This window comes from Astatotilapia calliptera, chromosome 13 (assembly GCF_900246225.1).
Source record: "Astatotilapia calliptera chromosome 13, fAstCal1.2, whole genome shotgun sequence".
Classification (NCBI taxonomy): domain Eukaryota; kingdom Metazoa; phylum Chordata; class Actinopteri; order Cichliformes; family Cichlidae; genus Astatotilapia; species Astatotilapia calliptera.
The window spans coordinates 11,189,038-11,195,037 of NC_039314.1; the positions used below are offsets into that span (position 1 = coordinate 11,189,038).

The window sequence follows — 6,000 nt, forward strand, 5'->3', positions numbered from 1 at the left end:
AAGAGGAAAAAGTGCGTCATTTGATGCACAATGGTCGGTCTGTGTAAGTCATACCAGCCGGGCTTCCACTGGGTCTCAGTCAGAACCCAGAAAATGCTCTTCATACTATGTGCTTTGTCCCTATTTTTCACACGGAGTTTGAGCCAGATCCCGCTTTTCCTTCAAATACCAAAAGGAGCAGAATAATGCAATAAAACGAAAACAAAAATAGTTAGTCGATTCTAAAGGTCCGCAATTAGTTTGCATTTCAAGTAAAGAAGATGAAGGGGGGGAAAGACACTCTAACCACTGCACTCTAACCGCTGCACCGCTGTAGATCTGATTTACTTGCCTGCACTTTCCACAGACTGGAGCATCTTATCAATAGACTGAAACTGTGATGAAGATCAGTACGGCGTGTTAATGATCATGCTTAAACTATTAGATAGCATAATCCTCGTCTGAACTGATATATTTTGCCTTTTCGCCGTCATCATCTCATCAATAACATGCCCCATATCCTGACATTTGCCATGCACGGCAGCTGCAACGGGCTCACTATAATAAGTGTGTTATTTTATGTCCATGCGGCATTTTTATCGAGTCGCTCACAACTACAACAATTCTTCGGTAAACAATATGAGGCGCCATTATTACCTTTGCGCGTGCACCTTTACTTCTACGGGACCCTTAATAGTTGTCACAAGAGAAGAAACGCGATTTCATGCAAGGCGCCGCGGACTGAGCTCCTTTAAACCAGCACTGTCCATATTTTGTCTCTTTGAAATCCAATGCTCCAAATCCTCTTTAGCGAAACCTCCACATCAAGATCTGCTTTCAAGTGAATCGCAGCATCAGCCAGAGAGACAGAGAGAGAGAGAGAGAGCGGAGAGGGAGAGAGGGGGGGGGGGGGGGGGGGGGGGTTAGGAGAGAGAGCGAGAAAGACGGGTCCACTTTCACTCTAACTCCTAAAAAAAATCTCACAGGTTTAAAAATTACCTTAAATATTCAGTCCTCCAAATGTATTTTCTGCTAATAAAAACACAACAGAACTACAAAGAAAAAAAAAAATCTAACCCACGATGTGGTTAGTGGGAAGAAGCGCGGGGCGAAAATCCAGTTATCTTTGTGGAAGAGAAGGTGCAATCTGGTTTCCCTGTTGAGCTTATCCAGCGACTGTCAGGAGCCACAGACAGAGAGTATCACGTGTCTCTTCGTGATGTCTACCGGGGAGGGGCTGAATGCAGTACCGTGGACAGCGCCTCTGCCTACACAAGCATCCATCCACGGACATTTATGGCACACGCAACTTTGGAGCTAAACCTCGTGAAACAGATGCGCTTGATTAATCGACGCGCAGAAGCGGTCAAGGATGGTTTAGACACACGAAGTGATGTCTTTAAAACAAACTAACCGTGTGTATATGAGTGTGTAGCTTACAGGCTGATCTTAAAATCGATTTTTTTTTATTGAATTATTGCTGCGGATCAAGCGTAAAGATCGTGAATACGGCTAATCAGGGGCTGTCACTTTAGTTGTTATTAGTAGATCAAACTGAATCCGGATCCAGGGGTGTTTAATGCTCATTTATCACGCAGCAATTCAATGTACCCTATCAAACTATTTCATCAAGTAGCTCACATTCACTTTTTTATGCCTGTATATTTCATTTCATTTATTTATTTATTTATTTATTTATTTCACACTTGGTACAACAGATCAAACAAACCAACCACACTTTCTATCAATAAAGCACTACAACCATGTGTGAAAAGGAGCAGGAAGAAGAAAATCCACATATTAAAAGTCCACTGTACGTGACGTCGTCTACTGTATTTTATATTGTAATGGAAATAGCATTTCATACTATTTTTGAGTTCTCTGAGTGAAAGCTAAATATCTGTTTTGACAGTTAAGCTGATATAATAAACCAAAAATTCTAACGATGAATGTCCTCCCTGACAATAACTACTGAAAACACTATACTGCTGGACACTGGCAACAGAGCAGAGTGTAATTGCTGGTGTGTAAATTACAGGCATGCTAGCACTACAGGTTGTTCTCAGTGAGGCACATAAAAGTTGAAAAATGAAAAAATAACCACAAAAAAACCCCCTGCTCAGTAGCAGAAAACAGTAAAGAAAAGGTCAGGCATAGCTTAGAATTACATCTTATGAATGTGATGAACAAACATGATAACATTTTTCTGTTGATGCTTGTCTCAGCAGGAGTTGTTGTAATATATTTACACCTAACTGGAGGGTATTTTTCTCTCCTTTTCATAGGAGTTGACGTGTATGAAAATACAAAGAGCTCAGCGCAGATGTGCACTCCTGATTGTGGTGGCGGCCCGCTAAATCTATAGCCCTTGTGACCCTAAAGAGTAGACATTGCTAATGCATTCTGCACCAAGCATGCCTGATGCATGTTCTTTTTTTTTCGACACAAGGCAAGCCACGCACAAGAATTTCAAGCCTCGTGTCTGGTGCAATTCTCGTGCAATCAGTCTTTTAATTCATTTCTTGGGTGTTTCATGTGACCGGTAATCTCACACAAAAGCAAAGTGAAAAGCAATAAAGGTGTGAAATTGCATTGTTATCCTTCCACCTTCCTTTGAAAGCATCAAACTTTTTTTTTTGCACTGTTTCCCCAAAATCCCAAAAGCATTTACGTGTATCTGAGACACTGAAAAGTTTAAGGTTGTATAAGGATACGAGTGGGCCTGACTGGTGATGGGGTGCAGATAACTGGTGGGTAAAGCCACTTCAATGGCTTTTAGCATTTTGGTCATATATTGCTATTTTTTTTTAAAAATTATTGTCTTTATTTATATGCACACTACTATTCATTTTCAAAGTTATAGCTGTCTTAAATACGTTACAATAAAGCTACCACTACATACATCCCAGTAAACATTTTGGAACTAGATTGTTATTAAATTATGACACATGACTTACCACATTAACAACATAATTTGAAAAAGTACATTTAAAGTTGCACTGGTCTAAAGAATGTTATTTGAACCCAAACCTGGTCGCTGGAACTCATCCTCAATTTTACAAGAGCAAAAAAAGTGTCACGGAGAATGGACTATGTCACAGCAGGATTCAAGGTTTACCAAAAACTGTTGAGGTTACAGCATCGTGCGGGTACTGTGATGACAGACGAAGGAGAAAAAGGAGATAGTGCATTCAAGATTAATAGAGGTTTAAGCTTTCTGGGCCATGCACCAATAAGATAAGAAAGCTTTTGGTTTCATTAATAATAATAGCTCACTTTCTGAAAGTAATCCAACTGCAAAGTTCAAAAACAAACTGAACACTAAAAAAAAGTTATTTCTTAGAAAAAATTCAGTAACCTATTAGTTTTGTTAAGCTTTACTCTCAGTTTTCCTTTTTTTTTATTTGTTTCTGTATCCATTCTTCTTTCCCCACTGCTGCATCTCTTTTTTTAATGTAACTGGATCTCAGGAACCATGACTCACAGCATCCAGACTTTTAAGATTAAGGTTTTGAAATGTCACATACTTCTCAGACATGAAAAATGTAACCAGTGGGACAGATGGTGTTGATATGAAAAAAAAAAACACTTTCCATTTTACCGAATACGCTAATCCACCTGTTCATATTTCTTAAATTCTCTTGGCACAAAATCACTTAGCAACTGAAATGTATACTCTGAACCAAACATCTCTGAATGTGAGATTTGTTAGAGCAGTTTAAGCACTATAGGAAACTGTGAACTTATCACTGCATCCTCTTTTCTATCCACGGGCTTGTCGAGGTTTAAAGATACAGACGTGCAGACAGAAAAGCAAAAATCAAAGGTTTAAAATGTAAAGTTCACGAACCAATGGAAGATGTTGCGGTGGTAATCTTTTATATACAGTCTATGGCGTGCGCTTACATGGGCATTGTTTTGAAAACTAGAGCTGCACAAGTACAGGTAAAACGTCAAACTCCACAGAAAGCCCTGGATTCAAACACAGATGGGGCATGTGAGGTTTGAAAGTTAACCACTGAGCTAATGTGCTGTCATGTTAACAAATGCCAAAAACACATTAATATGCAGATATCTGTTCAAAGAGATGGAACACCTCTAATCCAAACTAGTTAACAGTGTCTGCAGCCTCAGCCTTTGAGGATTTGATACAACTGTGTGCAGCCCTCTTTTCACAGAACAAACCAGTAACTGGAAGTTAGAGGCAAGTAAAACAGTTTTTCCAAAACAGCAGCAGCAACAGTGATCCCATAATGATGAGGTCTCAGACAACTGTGGAAAGAGAAACGCATATCTGAGAACAGTACAGTAAAGGGAAAAGATTAAGATGGAAAAAAAGAACAAAAATGCAAAGAGGAAATAAAAGTGCTATTTGAGTATAAGGCATTTTCAAGAAAGAGGCAAGAAACAAGAAAACCAGTCAACAACCTTTGTGAGCTGTACATCAAATGAAAGGTTGCTAGAGGAACGTTTAACAACATCTCTAAAATATTGTGGAAAAAAATTTGTGGTTTGTTGCTAACAATTGTTTTAATATTGAGTAGAAAATCTTAAATAAATTTTAAATAAACTTGACCACCTGACCTTTTGACATTTTTTATTAATAGTAATCTCGACTCATCAGTTAACAGTTGTGTTCTTGTAAACATGCACATTACTGTCCTCAAAGATCTGAGGAGTGCTGTTTATCTGCCAGTAAAGATCAACACAGACCTTTCCATGCATGTAGTGTAATAACACCTTTATATCACGGTATTATTTCTTAGACTGGATACTTGGTTGGCATTACCTCCGTCATCATATAATCAGACTGATTAGCTATCCCATAGGCCAGAAACCACATGCTTGCTCTTTCACATATAGAAAAAGAGTAAAACAGATTATCTGTGAAAAGCAAACAGGTGCATCTTTTTAGGTGACTATAATCTTGTAAGACGAAGATTGTTGCTTCTTGCTTGTGCTAGTCTTGTTAGACTTTTAATTCTCTTTATCATTAAAAACTCCTGTTTTTACCATATGGAATACCATGCAAGGTAGATAATTCACTATCAGGTCCTGCACATGCACACAGGTGGGTTTTTTTTCCCCCTTGGATGGTAAAACCTCGTCTGGATGGTAAAACCTCGTCTGTAAGAGGATGTTGGGGGGTAAGTATGATAGATAAAGATATATGATGAAATTAGGGATGATGCAATTTAATTTAGCTTCTTCAGTCTCAGATTTCTGGCATCATTGATGCTGGCTGTAACAGTCACTGTTACAATCATGTCTTTATGGGACACTTTATTTGTGTAAAGGATGTAAGTAGAACCACTCTAACTGTGCAGTGTCTAATTGTGCAAAGGAGATCTTTGCAGGTCATTGGTTTGTCACATAGATGCTGAGTCATTATATCCTGCAAGACACCCCCACTGAGTGACCTCTTTTTGACACTTCATCAGAGTGACTTATGAATAAGGAAGTCTCCTCACATGTGGAGCAAAACTACTGAGCCGGTATGTAGATATAAGGAACCAGAAGAGACATCGAAATAAAGAAATCTGTGCAATTTATATATTTATATATAGTAATTGTACAACAAAATATGCATTTGTGAATTCATTTAATAATTAAAAAATATATTTTATTTATTTAAAAATTACTAAAGGAATTTATTATGTAATAATTTAATAATAAAAAAAACTTTTTATGAATCAGTATTATAAATTGGGTTAATAACCATTAATCAATACTTCAAATCATAAAAAAAGAATGAGATACTATTGGATAAAAAGAACCTAATTTCAAAAAATATTTCTGACATTTAAAATGACCATTTAACTCCTTGAAAATCCATATTTCCTCACTCCATTAACCTTTCAATAAAGTTGAATTCTATTCTATTCTATTCTATTCTATTCTATTCTATTCTTTCCTGTTAGCTCGCAGATTAGCTAATATATTAGCAAATGAATTAGCTTTGGGATTAGCTGTCATATTCCGAAATCGTGAAGCAATGCAAATTAGCCATGCAAATTGGCC

General features: G+C 37.5%; 1 protein-coding gene across 26 annotated transcripts in view; it reads right to left on the bottom strand.

The window, feature by feature from the left end:
* The window catches only part of LOC113034636 (neurexin-1a), a 258,027-nt gene extending 256,850 nt beyond the window's left edge, over positions 1-1,177 (bottom strand). For 19 of the 26 annotated variants that reach the window (XM_026189404.1, XM_026189397.1, XM_026189388.1 and 16 more), the window contains exon 1: positions 637-842. The gene's annotated coding sequence lies outside the window, so the exon portion shown is untranslated. Of the gene's footprint in view, positions 1-636; positions 843-978 lie in introns of those variants that run through there. The other 7 variants (XM_026189399.1, XM_026189392.1, XM_026189403.1 and 4 more) reach the window with 2 other exon arrangements.
* Between the last annotated feature and the right edge of the window lie 4,823 nt (positions 1,178-6,000).